The sequence below is a fragment of the Gasterosteus aculeatus genome, chromosome 2, assembly GCF_964276395.1.
Source record: "Gasterosteus aculeatus chromosome 2, fGasAcu3.hap1.1, whole genome shotgun sequence".
Taxonomy (NCBI): Eukaryota; Metazoa; Chordata; class Actinopteri; order Perciformes; family Gasterosteidae; genus Gasterosteus; species Gasterosteus aculeatus.
The window spans coordinates 21,745,742-21,755,823 of record NC_135689.1 but is presented as its reverse complement, the minus strand read 5'-3'; the positions used below and the strand labels follow the sequence as shown (position 1 = coordinate 21,755,823).

Genomic DNA, 10,082 nt, shown 5'->3' with positions numbered 1-10,082 from the left:
CCAGAGAGAGAAATGAAAAAGCTTACGGCACCTGGGATTCCCAGGCGGTCTTCCATCCAAGTACTAACCAGGCCCTACTCTGCTTAGCTTCTGAGATCAGACGAGATCAGGCGGAGCCAGAGAGGTATGGCCGTAAGAAACTGTATGTCCTCTTCCTAATCTTTTAAAATGTGTCAAAGGTTTTGTAGTTTTGACAATGAAATGGAGTCACTTTCTAAGGCCTTCTCTGTGTCTTTTACAGATCGAAATGAAAAAGCTTACAGCACCTGGGATTCCCAGGCGGTCTTCCATCCAAGTACTAACCAGGCCCTACTCTGCTTAGCTTCTGAGATCAGACGAGATCAGGCGGAGCCAGAGAGGTATGGCCGTAAGCAACTGTATGTCCTCTTCCTAATCTTTTAAAATGTGTCAAAGGTTTTGGAGTTTTGATAATGAAAAAGGAGTCACTTTCTAATGCCTTCTCGATTTCTTCCAGAGAGAGAAATGAAAAAGCTTACGGCACCTGGGATTCCCAGGCGGTCTTCCATCCAAGTACTAACCAGGCCCTACTCTGCTTAGCTTCTGAGATCTGACGAGATCAGGCGGAGCCAGAGAGGTATGGCCGTAAGCAACTCTATGTCCTCTTCCTAATCTTTTAAAATGTGTCAAAGGTTTTGTAGTTTTGACAATGAAATGGAGTCACTTTCTAAGGCCTTCTCTGTGTCTTTTACAGATCGAAATGAAAAAGCTTACAGCACCTGGGATTCCCAGGCGGTCTTCCATCCAAGTACTAACCAGGCCCTACTCTGCTTAGCTTCTGAGATCTGACGAGATCAGGCGGAGCCAGAGAGGTATGGCCGTAAGCAACTGTATGTCCTCTTCCTAATCTTTTAAAATGTGTCAAAGGTTTTGTAGTTTTGACAAAGAAATGGAGTCACTTTCTAAGGCCTTCTCTGTGTCTTTTACAGATCGAAATGAAAAAGCTTACAGCACCTGGGATTCCCAGGCGGTCTTCCATCCAAGTACTAACCAGGCCCTACTCTGCTTAGCTTCTGAGATCAGACGAGATCAGGCAGAGCCAGAGAGGTATGGCCGTAAGCAACTGTATGTCCTCTTCCTAATCTTTTAAAATGTGTCTAAGGTTTTGGAGTTTTGATAATGAAAAAGGAGTCACTTTCTAATGCCTTCTCGATTTCTTCCAGAGAGAGAAATGAAAAAGCTTACGGCACCTGGGATTCCCAGGCGGTCTTCCATCCAAGTACTAACCAGGCCCTACTCTGCTTAGCTTCTGAGATCAGACGAGATCAGGCGGAGCCAGAGAGGTATGGCCGTAAGCAACCTTATGTCCTCTACCTAATCTTTTAAAATGTGTCAAAGGTTTTGGAGTTTTGACAATGAAATGGAGTCACTTTCTAAGTTCTTCTTTGTGTCTTTTACAGATCGAAATAAAAAAGCTTACAGCACCTGGGATTCCCAGGCGGTCTTCCATCCAAGTACTAACCAGGCCCTACTCTGCTTAGCTTCTGAGATCAGACGAGATCAGGCGAAGCCAGAGAGGTATGGCCGTAAGCAACTGTATGTCCTCTTCCTAATATTTTAAAATGTGTCAAAGGTTTTGGAGTTTAGATAATGAAAAAGGAGTCACTTTCTAATGCCTTCTCGATTTCTTCCAGAGAGAGAAATGAAAAAGCTTACGGCACCTGGGATTCCCAGGCGGTCTTCCATCCAAGTACTAACCAGGCCCTACTCTGCTTAGCTTCTGAGATCTGACGAGATCAGGCGGAGCCAGAGAGGTATGGCCGTAAGCAACTGTATGTCCTCTTCCTAATCTTTTAAAATGTGTCAAAGGTTTTGTAGTTTTGACAATGAAATGGAGTCACTTTCTAAGGCCTTCTCTGTGTCTGTTACAGATCGAAATGAAAAAGCTTACAGCACCTGGGATTCCCAGGCGGTCTTCCATCCAAGTACTAACCAGGCCCTACTCTGCTTAGCTTCTGAGATCAGACGAGATCAGGCGGAGCCAGAGAGGTATGGCCGTAAGCAACTGTATGTCCTCTTCCTAATCTTTTAAAATGTGTCAAAGGTTTTGGAGTTTTGATAATGAAAAAGGAGTCACTTTCTAATGCCTTCTCGATTTCTTCCAGAGAGAGAAATGAAAAAGCTTACGGCACCTGGGATTCCCAGGCGGTCTTCCATCCAAGTACTAACCAGGCCCTACTCTGCTTAGCTTCTGAGATCAGACGAGATCAGGCGGAGCCAGAGAGGTATGGCCGTAAGCAACTGTATGTCCTCTTCCTAATCTTTTAAAATGTGTCAAAGGTTTTGTAGTTTTGACAATGAAATGGAGTCACTTTCTAAGGCCTTCTCTGTGTCTTTTACAGATCGAAATGAAAAAGCTTACAGCACCTGGGATTCCCAGGCGGTCTTCCATCCAAGTACTAACCAGGCCCTACTCTGCTTAGCTTCTGAGATCAGACGAGATCAGGCGGAGCCAGAGAGGTATGGCCGTAAGCAACTGTATGTCCTCTTCCTAATCTTTTAAAATGTGTCAAAGGTTTTGTAGTTTTGACAATGAAATGGAGTCACTTTCTAAGGCCTTCTCTGTGTCTTTTACAGATCGAAATGAAAAAGCTTACAGCACCTGGGATTCCCAGGCGGTCTTCCATCCAAGTACTAACCAGGCCCTACTCTGCTTAGCTTCTGAGATCTGACGAGATCAGGCGGAGCCAGAGAGGTATGGCCGTAAGCAACTGTATGTCCTCTTCCTAATCTTTTAAAATGTGTCAAAGGTTTTGTAGTTTTGACAATGAAATGGAGTCACTTTCTAAGGCCTTCTCTGTGTCTTTTACAGATCGAAATGAAAAAGCTTACAGCACCTGGGATTCCCAGGCGGTCTTCCATCCAAGTACTAACCAGGCCCTACTCTGCTTAGCTTCTGAGATCAGACGAGATCAGGCAGAGCCAGAGAGGTATGGCCGTAAGCAACTGTATGTCCTCTTCCTAATCTTTTAAAATGTGTCTAAGGTTTTGGAGTTTTGATAATGAAAAAGGAGTCACTTTCTAATGCCTTCTCGATTTCTTCCAGAGAGAGAAATGAAAAAGCTTACGGCACCTGGGATTCCCAGGCGGTCTTCCATCCAAGTACTAACCAGGCCCTACTCTGCTTAGCTTCTGAGATCAGACGAGATCAGGCGGAGCCAGAGAGGTATGGCCGTAAGCAACTGTATGTCCTCTACCTAATCTTTTAAAATGTGTCAAAGGTTTTGGAGTTTTGACAATGAAATGGAGTCACTTTCTAAGTTCTTCTTTGTGTCTTTTACAGATCGAAATAAAAAAGCTTACAGCACCTGGGATTCCCAGGCGGTCTTCCATCCAAGTACTAACCAGGCCCTACTCTGCTTAGCTTCTGAGATCAGACGAGATCAGGCGAAGCCAGAGAGGTATGGCCGTAAGCAACTGTATGTCCTCTTCCAAATATTTTAAAATGTGTCAAAGGTTTTGGAGTTTAGATAATGAAAAAGGAGTCACTTTCTAATGCCTTCTCGATTTCTTCCAGAGAGAGAAATGAAAAAGCTTACGGCACCTGGGATTCCCAGGCGGTCTTCCATCCAAGTACTAACCAGGCCCTACTCTGCTTAGCTTCTGAGATCTGACGAGATCAGGCGGAGCCAGAGAGGTATGGCCGTAAGCAACTGTATGTCCTCTTCCTAATCTTTTAAAATGTGTCAAAGGTTTTGTAGTTTTGACAATGAAATGGAGTCACTTTCTAAGGCCTTCTCTGTGTCTTTTACAGATCGAAATAAAAAAGCTTACAGCACCTGGGATTCCCAGGCGGTCTTCCATCCAAGTACTAACCAGGCCCTACTCTGCTTAGCTTCTGAGATCAGACGGAGCCAGAGAGGTATGGCTGTAAGCAACTGTATGTCCTCTTCCTAATCTTTTAAAATGTGTCAAAGGTTTTGGAGTTTTGATAATGAAAAAGGAGTCACTTTCTAATGCCTTCTCGATTTCTTCCAGAGAGAGAAATGAAAAAGCTTACGGCACCTGGGATTCCCAGGCGGTCTTCCATCCAAGTACTAACCAGGCCCTACTCTGCTTAGCTTCTGAGATCAGACGAGATCAGGCGGAGCCAGAGAGGTATGGCCGTAAGCAACTGTATGTCCTCTACCTAATCTTTTAAAATGTGTCAAAGGTTTTGTAGTTTTGACAATTAAATGGAGTCACTTTCTAAGGCCTTCTCTGTGTCTTTTACAGATCGAAATGAAAAAGCGTACAGCACCTGGGATTCCCAGGCGGTCTTCCATCCAAGTACTAACCAGGCCCTACTCTGCTTAGCTTCTGAGATCAGACGAGATCAGGCGGAGCCAGAGAGGTATGGCCGTAAGCAACTGTATGTCCTCTTCCTAATCTTTTAAAATGTGTCAAAGGTTTTGGAGTTTTGATAATGAAAAAGGAGTCACTTTCTAATGCCTTCTCGATTTCTTCCAGAGAGAGAAATGAAAAAGCTTTCGGCACCTGGGATTCCCAGGCGGTCTTCCATCCAAGTACTAACCAGGCCCTACTCTGCTTAGCTTCTGAGATCAGACGAGATCAGGCGGAGCCAGAGAGGTATGGCCGTAAGAAACTGTATGTCCTCTTCCTAATCTTTTAAAATGTGTCAAAGGTTTTGTAGTTTTGACAATTAAATGGAGTCACTTTCTAAGGCCTTCTCTGTGTCTTTTACAGATCGAAATGAAAAAGCTTACAGCACCTGGGATTCCCAGGCGGTCTTCCATCCAAGTACTAACCAGGCCCTACTCTGCTTAGCTTCTGAGATCAGACGAGATCAGGCGAAGCCAGAGAGGTATGGCCGTAAGCAACTGTATGTCCTCTTCCTAATATTTTAAAATGTGTCAAAGGTTTTGGAGTTTAGATAATGAAAAAGGAGTCACTTTCTAATGCCTTCTCGATTTCTTCCAGAGAGAGAAATGAAAAAGCTTACGGCACCTGGGATTCCCAGGCGGTCTTCCATCCAAGTACTAACCAGGCCCTACTCTGCTTAGCTTCTGAGATCAGACGAGATCAGGCGGAGCCAGAGAGGTATGGCCGTAAGCAACTGTATGTCCTCTTCCTAATCTTTTAAAATGTGTCAAAGGTTTTGTAGTTTTGACAATGAAATGGAGTCACTTTCTAAGGCCTTCTCTGTGTCTTTTACAGATCGAAATGAAAAAGCTTACAGCACCTGGGATTCCCAGGCGGTCTTCCATCCAAGTACTAACCAGGCCCTACTCTGCTTAGCTTCTGAGATCAGACGAGATCAGGCGGAGCCAGAGAGGTATGGCCGTAAGCAACTGTATGTCCTCTACCTAATCTTTTAAAATGTGTCAAAGGTTTTGTAGTTTTGACAATTAAATGGAGTCACTTTCTAAGGCCTTCTCTGTGTCTTTTACAGATCGAAATGAAAAAGCTTACAGCACCTGGGATTCCCAGGCGGTCTTCCATCCAAGTACTAACCAGGCCCTACTCTGCTTAGCTTCTGAGATCAGACGAGATCAGGCGAAGCCAGAGAGGTATGGCCGTAAGCAACTGTATGTCCTCTTCCTAATATTTTAAAATGTGTCAAAGGTTTTGGAGTTTAGATAATGAAAAAGGAGTCACTTTCTAATGCCTTCTCGATTTCTTCCAGAGAGAGAAATGAAAAAGCTTACAGCACCTGGGATTCCCAGGCGGTCTTCCATCCAAGTACTAACCAGGCCCTACTCTGCTTAGCTTCTGAGATCTGACGAGATCAGGCGGAGCCAGAGAGGTATGGCCGTAAGCAACTGTATGTCCTCTTCCTAATCTTTTAAAATGTGTCAAAGGTTTTGTAGTTTTGACAATGAAATGGAGTCACTTTCTAAGGCCTTCTCTGTGTCTTTTACAGATCGAAATGAAAAAGCTTACAGCACCTGGGATTCCCAGGCGGTCTTCCATCCAAGTACTAACCAGGCCCTACTCTGCTTAGCTTCTGAGATCAGACGAGATCAGGCAGAGCCAGAGAGGTATGGCCGTAAGCAACTGTATGTCCTCTTCCTAATCTTTTAAAATGTGTCTAAGGTTTTGGAGTTTTGATAATGAAAAAGGAGTCACTTTCTAATGCCTTCTCGATTTCTTCCAGAGAGAGAAATGAAAAAGCTTACGGCACCTGGGATTCCCAGGCGGTCTTCCATCCAAGTACTAACCAGGCCCTACTCTGCTTAGCTTCTGAGATCAGACGAGATCAGGCGGAGCCAGAGAGGTATGGCCGTAAGCAACTGTATGTCCTCTACCTAATCTTTTAAAATGTGTCAAAGGTTTTGGAGTTTTGACAATGAAATGGAGTCACTTTCTAAGTTCTTCTTTGTGTCTTTTACAGATCGAAATAAAAAAGCTTACAGCACCTGGGATTCCCAGGCGGTCTTCCATCCAAGTACTAACCAGACCCTACTCTGCTTAGCTTCTGAGATCAGACGAGATCAGGCGAAGCCAGAGAGGTATGGCCGTAAGCAACTGTATGTCCTCTTCCAAATATTTTAAAATGTGTCAAAGGTTTTGGAGTTTAGATAATGAAAAAGGAGTCACTTTCTAATGCCTTCTCGATTTCTTCCAGAGAGAGAAATGAAAAAGCTTACGGCACCTGGGATTCCCAGGCGGTCTTCCATCCAAGTACTAACCAGGCCCTACTCTGCTTAGCTTCTGAGATCTGACGAGATCAGGCGGAGCCAGAGAGGTATGGCCGTAAGCAACTGTATGTCCTCTTCCTAATCTTTTAAAATGTGTCAAAGGTTTTGTAGTTTTGACAATGAAATGGAGTCACTTTCTAAGGCCTTCTCTGTGTCTTTTACAGATCGAAATGAAAAAGCTTACAGCACCTGGGATTCCCAGGCGGTCTTCCATCCAAGTACTAACCAGGCCCTACTCTGCTTAGCTTCTGAGATCAGACGGAGCCAGAGAGGTATGGCTGTAAGCAACTGTATGTCCTCTTCCTAATCTTTTAAAATGTGTCAAAGGTTTTGGAGTTTTGATAATGAAAAAGGAGTCACTTTCTAATGCCTTCTCGATTTCTTCCAGAGAGAGAAATGAAAAAGCTTACGGCACCTGGGATTCCCAGGCGGTCTTCCATCCAAGTACTAACCAGGCCCTACTCTGCTTAGCTTCTGAGATCAGACGAGATCAGGCGGAGCCAGAGAGGTATGGCCGTAAGCAACTGTATGTCCTCTACCTAATCTTTTAAAATGTGTCAAAGGTTTTGTAGTTTTGACAATTAAATGGAGTCACTTTCTAAGGCCTTCTCTGTGTCTTTTACAGATCGAAATGAAAAAGCGTACAGCACCTGGGATTCCCAGGCGGTCTTCCATCCAAGTACTAACCAGGCCCTACTCTGCTTAGCTTCTGAGATCAGACGAGATCAGGCGGAGCCAGAGAGGTATGGCCGTAAGCAACTGTATGTCCTCTTCCTAATCTTTTAAAATGTGTCAAAGGTTTTGGAGTTTTGATAATGAAAAAGGAGTCACTTTCTAATGCCTTCTCGATTTCTTCCAGAGAGAGAAATGAAAAAGCTTACGGCACCTGGGATTCCCAGGCGGTCTTCCATCCAAGTACTAACCAGGCCCTACTCTGCTTAGCTTCTGAGATCAGACGAGATCAGGCGGAGCCAGAGAGGTATGGCCGTAAGCAACTGTATGTCCTCTTCCTAATCTTTTAAAATGTGTCAAAGGTTTTGTAGTTTTGACAATGAAATGGAGTCACTTTCTAAGGCCTTCTCTGTGTCTTTTACAGATCGAAATGAAAAAGCTTACAGCACCTGGGATTCCCAGGCGGTCTTCCATCCAAGTACTAACCAGGCCCTACTCTGCTTAGCTTCTGAGATCAGACGAGATCAGGCGGAGCCAGAGAGGTATGGCCGTAAGCAACTGTATGTCCTCTACCTAATCTTTTAAAATGTGTCAAAGGTTTTGTAGTTTTGACAATTAAATGGAGTCACTTTCTAAGGCCTTCTCTGTGTCTTTTACAGATCGAAATGAAAAAGCTTACAGCACCTGGGATTCCCAGGCGGTCTTCCATCCAAGTACTAACCAGGCCCTACTCTGCTTAGCTTCTGAGATCAGACGAGATCAGGCGAAGCCAGAGAGGTATGGCCGTAAGCAACTGTATGTCCTCTTCCTAATATTTTAAAATGTGTCAAAGGTTTTGGAGTTTAGATAATGAAAAAGGAGTCACTTTCTAATGCCTTCTCGATTTCTTCCAGAGAGAGAAATGAAAAAGCTTACAGCACCTGGGATTCCCAGGCGGTCTTCCATCCAAGTACTAACCAGGCCCTACTCTGCTTAGCTTCTGAGATCTGACGAGATCAGGCGGAGCCAGAGAGGTATGGCCGTAAGCAACTGTATGTCCTCTTCCTAATCTTTTAAAATGTGTCAAAGGTTTTGTAGTTTTGACAATGAAATGGAGTCACTTTCTAAGGCCTTCTCTGTGTCTTTTACAGATCGAAATGAAAAAGCTTACAGCACCTGGGATTCCCAGGCGGTCTTCCATCCAAGTACTAACCAGGCCCTACTCTGCTTAGCTTCTGAGATCAGACGAGATCAGGCGGAGCCAGAGAGGTATGGCCGTAAGCAACTGTATGTCCTCTTCCTAATCTTTTAAAATGTGTCAAATGTTTTGTAGTTTTGACAAAGAAATGGAGTCACTTTCTAAGGCCTTCTCTGTGTCTTTTACAGATCGAAATGAAAAAGCTTACAGCACCTGGGATTCCCAGGCGGTCTTCCATCCAAGTACTAACCAGGCCCTACTCTGCTTAGCTTCTGAGATCAGACGAGATCAGGCAGAGCCAGAGAGGTATGGCCGTAAGCAACTGTATGTCCTCTTCCTAATCTTTTAAAATGTGTCTAAGGTTTTGGAGTTTTGATAATGAAAAAGGAGTCACTTTCTAATGCCTTCTCGATTTCTTCCAGAGAGAGAAATGAAAAAGCTTACGGCACCTGGGATTCCCAGGCGGTCTTCCATCCAAGTACTAACCAGGCCCTACTCTGCTTAGCTTCTGAGATCAGACGAGATCAGGCGGAGCCAGAGAGGTATGGCCGTAAGCAACTGTATGTCCTCTACCTAATCTTTTAAAATGTGTCAAAGGTTTTGGAGTTTTGACAATGAAATGGAGTCACTTTCTAAGTTCTTCTTTGTGTCTTTTACAGATCGAAATAAAAAAGCTTACAGCACCTGGGATTCCCAGGCGGTCTTCCATCCAAGTACTAACCAGGCCCTACTCTGCTTAGCTTCTGAGATCAGACGAGATCAGGCGAAGCCAGAGAGGTATGGCCGTAAGCAACTGTATGTCCTCTTCCTAATATTTTAAAATGTGTCAAAGGTTTTGGAGTTTAGATAATGAAAAAGGAGTCACTTTCTAATGCCTTCTCGATTTCTTCCAGAGAGAGAAATGAAAAAGCTTACGGCACCTGGGATTCCGAGGCGGTCTTCCATCCAAGTACTAACCAGGCCCTACTCTGCTTAGCTTCTGAGATCTGACGAGATCAGGCGGAGCCAGAGAGGTATGGCCGTAAGCAACTGTATGTCCTCTTCCTAATCTTTTAAAATGTGTCAAAGGTTTTGTAGTTTTGACAATGAAATGGAGTCACTTTCTAAGGCCTTCTCTGTGTCTTTTACAGATCGAAATGAAAAAGCTTACAGCACCTGGGATTCCCAGGCGGTCTTCCATCCAAGTACTAACCAGGCCCTACTCTGCTTAGCTTCTGAGATCAGACGAGATCAGGCGGAGCCAGAGAGGTATGGCCGTAAGCAACTGTATGTCCTCTTCCTAATCTTTTAAAATGTGTCAAAGGTTTTGGAGTTTTGATAATGAAAAAGGAGTCACTTTCTAATGCCTTCTCGATTTCTTCCAGAGAGAGAAATGAAAAAGCTTACGGCACCTGGGATTCCCAGGCGGTCTTCCATCCAAGTACTAACCAGGCCCTACTCTGCTTAGCTTCTGAGATCAGACGAGATCAGGCGGAGCCAGAGAGGTATGGCCGTAAGCAACTGTATGTCCTCTTCCTAATCTTTTAAAATGTGTCAAAGGTTTTGTAGTTTTGACAATGAAATGGAGTCACTTT

General features: G+C 44.4%; 41 non-coding genes and 2 pseudogenes across 41 annotated transcripts; all 43 read right to left on the bottom strand.

The window, feature by feature from the left end:
* Positions 1-19: 19 nt before the first annotated feature.
* On the bottom strand, positions 20-138 carry LOC144397654 (5S ribosomal RNA). Its single transcript, XR_013459800.1, has one exon. It is a non-coding gene; the product is annotated as a 5S ribosomal RNA (ribosomal RNA).
* A 116-nt stretch (positions 139-254) lies between these two features.
* Positions 255-373, bottom strand: LOC144395427 (5S ribosomal RNA). Its single transcript, XR_013457561.1, has one exon. It is a non-coding gene; the product is annotated as a 5S ribosomal RNA (ribosomal RNA).
* A 117-nt stretch (positions 374-490) lies between these two features.
* LOC144401927 (5S ribosomal RNA) lies at positions 491-609 on the bottom strand. Its single transcript, XR_013463862.1, has one exon. It is a non-coding gene; the product is annotated as a 5S ribosomal RNA (ribosomal RNA).
* A 116-nt stretch (positions 610-725) lies between these two features.
* LOC144405086 (5S ribosomal RNA) lies at positions 726-844 on the bottom strand. The gene has a single exon (XR_013467029.1). It is a non-coding gene; the product is annotated as a 5S ribosomal RNA (ribosomal RNA).
* Positions 845-960: 116 nt separating this feature from the next.
* On the bottom strand, positions 961-1,079 carry LOC144397892 (5S ribosomal RNA). The gene has a single exon (XR_013460039.1). It is a non-coding gene; the product is annotated as a 5S ribosomal RNA (ribosomal RNA).
* A 117-nt stretch (positions 1,080-1,196) lies between these two features.
* On the bottom strand, positions 1,197-1,315 carry LOC144401252 (5S ribosomal RNA). The gene has a single exon (XR_013463187.1). It is a non-coding gene; the product is annotated as a 5S ribosomal RNA (ribosomal RNA).
* Positions 1,316-1,431: 116 nt separating this feature from the next.
* LOC144390952 (5S ribosomal RNA) lies at positions 1,432-1,550 on the bottom strand. The gene has a single exon (XR_013454792.1). It is a non-coding gene; the product is annotated as a 5S ribosomal RNA (ribosomal RNA).
* Positions 1,551-1,667: 117 nt separating this feature from the next.
* Positions 1,668-1,786, bottom strand: LOC144401916 (5S ribosomal RNA). The gene has a single exon (XR_013463851.1). It is a non-coding gene; the product is annotated as a 5S ribosomal RNA (ribosomal RNA).
* A 116-nt stretch (positions 1,787-1,902) lies between these two features.
* On the bottom strand, positions 1,903-2,021 carry LOC144395426 (5S ribosomal RNA). Its single transcript, XR_013457560.1, has one exon. It is a non-coding gene; the product is annotated as a 5S ribosomal RNA (ribosomal RNA).
* A 117-nt stretch (positions 2,022-2,138) lies between these two features.
* LOC144401251 (5S ribosomal RNA) lies at positions 2,139-2,257 on the bottom strand. The gene has a single exon (XR_013463186.1). It is a non-coding gene; the product is annotated as a 5S ribosomal RNA (ribosomal RNA).
* Positions 2,258-2,373: 116 nt separating this feature from the next.
* Positions 2,374-2,492, bottom strand: LOC144395425 (5S ribosomal RNA). The gene has a single exon (XR_013457559.1). It is a non-coding gene; the product is annotated as a 5S ribosomal RNA (ribosomal RNA).
* Positions 2,493-2,608: 116 nt separating this feature from the next.
* LOC144405085 (5S ribosomal RNA) lies at positions 2,609-2,727 on the bottom strand. Its single transcript, XR_013467028.1, has one exon. It is a non-coding gene; the product is annotated as a 5S ribosomal RNA (ribosomal RNA).
* A 116-nt stretch (positions 2,728-2,843) lies between these two features.
* Positions 2,844-2,962, bottom strand: LOC144397891 (5S ribosomal RNA). The gene has a single exon (XR_013460038.1). It is a non-coding gene; the product is annotated as a 5S ribosomal RNA (ribosomal RNA).
* A 117-nt stretch (positions 2,963-3,079) lies between these two features.
* LOC144401250 (5S ribosomal RNA) lies at positions 3,080-3,198 on the bottom strand. Its single transcript, XR_013463185.1, has one exon. It is a non-coding gene; the product is annotated as a 5S ribosomal RNA (ribosomal RNA).
* A 116-nt stretch (positions 3,199-3,314) lies between these two features.
* LOC144390951 (5S ribosomal RNA) lies at positions 3,315-3,433 on the bottom strand. The gene has a single exon (XR_013454789.1). It is a non-coding gene; the product is annotated as a 5S ribosomal RNA (ribosomal RNA).
* A 117-nt stretch (positions 3,434-3,550) lies between these two features.
* LOC144401904 (5S ribosomal RNA) lies at positions 3,551-3,669 on the bottom strand. The gene has a single exon (XR_013463839.1). It is a non-coding gene; the product is annotated as a 5S ribosomal RNA (ribosomal RNA).
* A 116-nt stretch (positions 3,670-3,785) lies between these two features.
* On the bottom strand, positions 3,786-3,894 carry LOC144399895 (5S ribosomal RNA; annotated as a pseudogene).
* Positions 3,895-4,011: 117 nt separating this feature from the next.
* LOC144401249 (5S ribosomal RNA) lies at positions 4,012-4,130 on the bottom strand. Its single transcript, XR_013463184.1, has one exon. It is a non-coding gene; the product is annotated as a 5S ribosomal RNA (ribosomal RNA).
* Positions 4,131-4,246: 116 nt separating this feature from the next.
* LOC144398570 (5S ribosomal RNA) lies at positions 4,247-4,365 on the bottom strand. Its single transcript, XR_013460717.1, has one exon. It is a non-coding gene; the product is annotated as a 5S ribosomal RNA (ribosomal RNA).
* Positions 4,366-4,482: 117 nt separating this feature from the next.
* Positions 4,483-4,601, bottom strand: LOC144399410 (5S ribosomal RNA). Its single transcript, XR_013461555.1, has one exon. It is a non-coding gene; the product is annotated as a 5S ribosomal RNA (ribosomal RNA).
* A 116-nt stretch (positions 4,602-4,717) lies between these two features.
* On the bottom strand, positions 4,718-4,836 carry LOC144390945 (5S ribosomal RNA). Its single transcript, XR_013454782.1, has one exon. It is a non-coding gene; the product is annotated as a 5S ribosomal RNA (ribosomal RNA).
* Positions 4,837-4,953: 117 nt separating this feature from the next.
* On the bottom strand, positions 4,954-5,072 carry LOC144401248 (5S ribosomal RNA). Its single transcript, XR_013463183.1, has one exon. It is a non-coding gene; the product is annotated as a 5S ribosomal RNA (ribosomal RNA).
* A 116-nt stretch (positions 5,073-5,188) lies between these two features.
* On the bottom strand, positions 5,189-5,307 carry LOC144395424 (5S ribosomal RNA). The gene has a single exon (XR_013457558.1). It is a non-coding gene; the product is annotated as a 5S ribosomal RNA (ribosomal RNA).
* Positions 5,308-5,423: 116 nt separating this feature from the next.
* On the bottom strand, positions 5,424-5,542 carry LOC144390941 (5S ribosomal RNA). The gene has a single exon (XR_013454776.1). It is a non-coding gene; the product is annotated as a 5S ribosomal RNA (ribosomal RNA).
* A 117-nt stretch (positions 5,543-5,659) lies between these two features.
* Positions 5,660-5,778, bottom strand: LOC144405084 (5S ribosomal RNA). The gene has a single exon (XR_013467027.1). It is a non-coding gene; the product is annotated as a 5S ribosomal RNA (ribosomal RNA).
* Positions 5,779-5,894: 116 nt separating this feature from the next.
* LOC144397890 (5S ribosomal RNA) lies at positions 5,895-6,013 on the bottom strand. The gene has a single exon (XR_013460037.1). It is a non-coding gene; the product is annotated as a 5S ribosomal RNA (ribosomal RNA).
* A 117-nt stretch (positions 6,014-6,130) lies between these two features.
* Positions 6,131-6,249, bottom strand: LOC144401246 (5S ribosomal RNA). The gene has a single exon (XR_013463181.1). It is a non-coding gene; the product is annotated as a 5S ribosomal RNA (ribosomal RNA).
* Positions 6,250-6,365: 116 nt separating this feature from the next.
* On the bottom strand, positions 6,366-6,484 carry LOC144398473 (5S ribosomal RNA). The gene has a single exon (XR_013460620.1). It is a non-coding gene; the product is annotated as a 5S ribosomal RNA (ribosomal RNA).
* A 117-nt stretch (positions 6,485-6,601) lies between these two features.
* On the bottom strand, positions 6,602-6,720 carry LOC144401893 (5S ribosomal RNA). The gene has a single exon (XR_013463828.1). It is a non-coding gene; the product is annotated as a 5S ribosomal RNA (ribosomal RNA).
* Positions 6,721-6,836: 116 nt separating this feature from the next.
* LOC144399894 (5S ribosomal RNA) lies at positions 6,837-6,945 on the bottom strand (annotated as a pseudogene).
* Positions 6,946-7,062: 117 nt separating this feature from the next.
* LOC144401245 (5S ribosomal RNA) lies at positions 7,063-7,181 on the bottom strand. Its single transcript, XR_013463180.1, has one exon. It is a non-coding gene; the product is annotated as a 5S ribosomal RNA (ribosomal RNA).
* A 116-nt stretch (positions 7,182-7,297) lies between these two features.
* On the bottom strand, positions 7,298-7,416 carry LOC144398569 (5S ribosomal RNA). The gene has a single exon (XR_013460716.1). It is a non-coding gene; the product is annotated as a 5S ribosomal RNA (ribosomal RNA).
* A 117-nt stretch (positions 7,417-7,533) lies between these two features.
* On the bottom strand, positions 7,534-7,652 carry LOC144401244 (5S ribosomal RNA). Its single transcript, XR_013463179.1, has one exon. It is a non-coding gene; the product is annotated as a 5S ribosomal RNA (ribosomal RNA).
* A 116-nt stretch (positions 7,653-7,768) lies between these two features.
* Positions 7,769-7,887, bottom strand: LOC144395423 (5S ribosomal RNA). Its single transcript, XR_013457557.1, has one exon. It is a non-coding gene; the product is annotated as a 5S ribosomal RNA (ribosomal RNA).
* A 116-nt stretch (positions 7,888-8,003) lies between these two features.
* On the bottom strand, positions 8,004-8,122 carry LOC144390938 (5S ribosomal RNA). The gene has a single exon (XR_013454773.1). It is a non-coding gene; the product is annotated as a 5S ribosomal RNA (ribosomal RNA).
* Positions 8,123-8,239: 117 nt separating this feature from the next.
* Positions 8,240-8,358, bottom strand: LOC144405083 (5S ribosomal RNA). The gene has a single exon (XR_013467026.1). It is a non-coding gene; the product is annotated as a 5S ribosomal RNA (ribosomal RNA).
* Positions 8,359-8,474: 116 nt separating this feature from the next.
* Positions 8,475-8,593, bottom strand: LOC144395422 (5S ribosomal RNA). Its single transcript, XR_013457556.1, has one exon. It is a non-coding gene; the product is annotated as a 5S ribosomal RNA (ribosomal RNA).
* A 116-nt stretch (positions 8,594-8,709) lies between these two features.
* On the bottom strand, positions 8,710-8,828 carry LOC144397888 (5S ribosomal RNA). Its single transcript, XR_013460035.1, has one exon. It is a non-coding gene; the product is annotated as a 5S ribosomal RNA (ribosomal RNA).
* A 117-nt stretch (positions 8,829-8,945) lies between these two features.
* LOC144401243 (5S ribosomal RNA) lies at positions 8,946-9,064 on the bottom strand. The gene has a single exon (XR_013463178.1). It is a non-coding gene; the product is annotated as a 5S ribosomal RNA (ribosomal RNA).
* Positions 9,065-9,180: 116 nt separating this feature from the next.
* LOC144390935 (5S ribosomal RNA) lies at positions 9,181-9,299 on the bottom strand. Its single transcript, XR_013454768.1, has one exon. It is a non-coding gene; the product is annotated as a 5S ribosomal RNA (ribosomal RNA).
* A 117-nt stretch (positions 9,300-9,416) lies between these two features.
* Positions 9,417-9,535, bottom strand: LOC144398147 (5S ribosomal RNA). Its single transcript, XR_013460294.1, has one exon. It is a non-coding gene; the product is annotated as a 5S ribosomal RNA (ribosomal RNA).
* Positions 9,536-9,651: 116 nt separating this feature from the next.
* LOC144395421 (5S ribosomal RNA) lies at positions 9,652-9,770 on the bottom strand. Its single transcript, XR_013457555.1, has one exon. It is a non-coding gene; the product is annotated as a 5S ribosomal RNA (ribosomal RNA).
* Positions 9,771-9,887: 117 nt separating this feature from the next.
* Positions 9,888-10,006, bottom strand: LOC144401242 (5S ribosomal RNA). Its single transcript, XR_013463177.1, has one exon. It is a non-coding gene; the product is annotated as a 5S ribosomal RNA (ribosomal RNA).
* Positions 10,007-10,082: the final 76 nt, after the last annotated feature.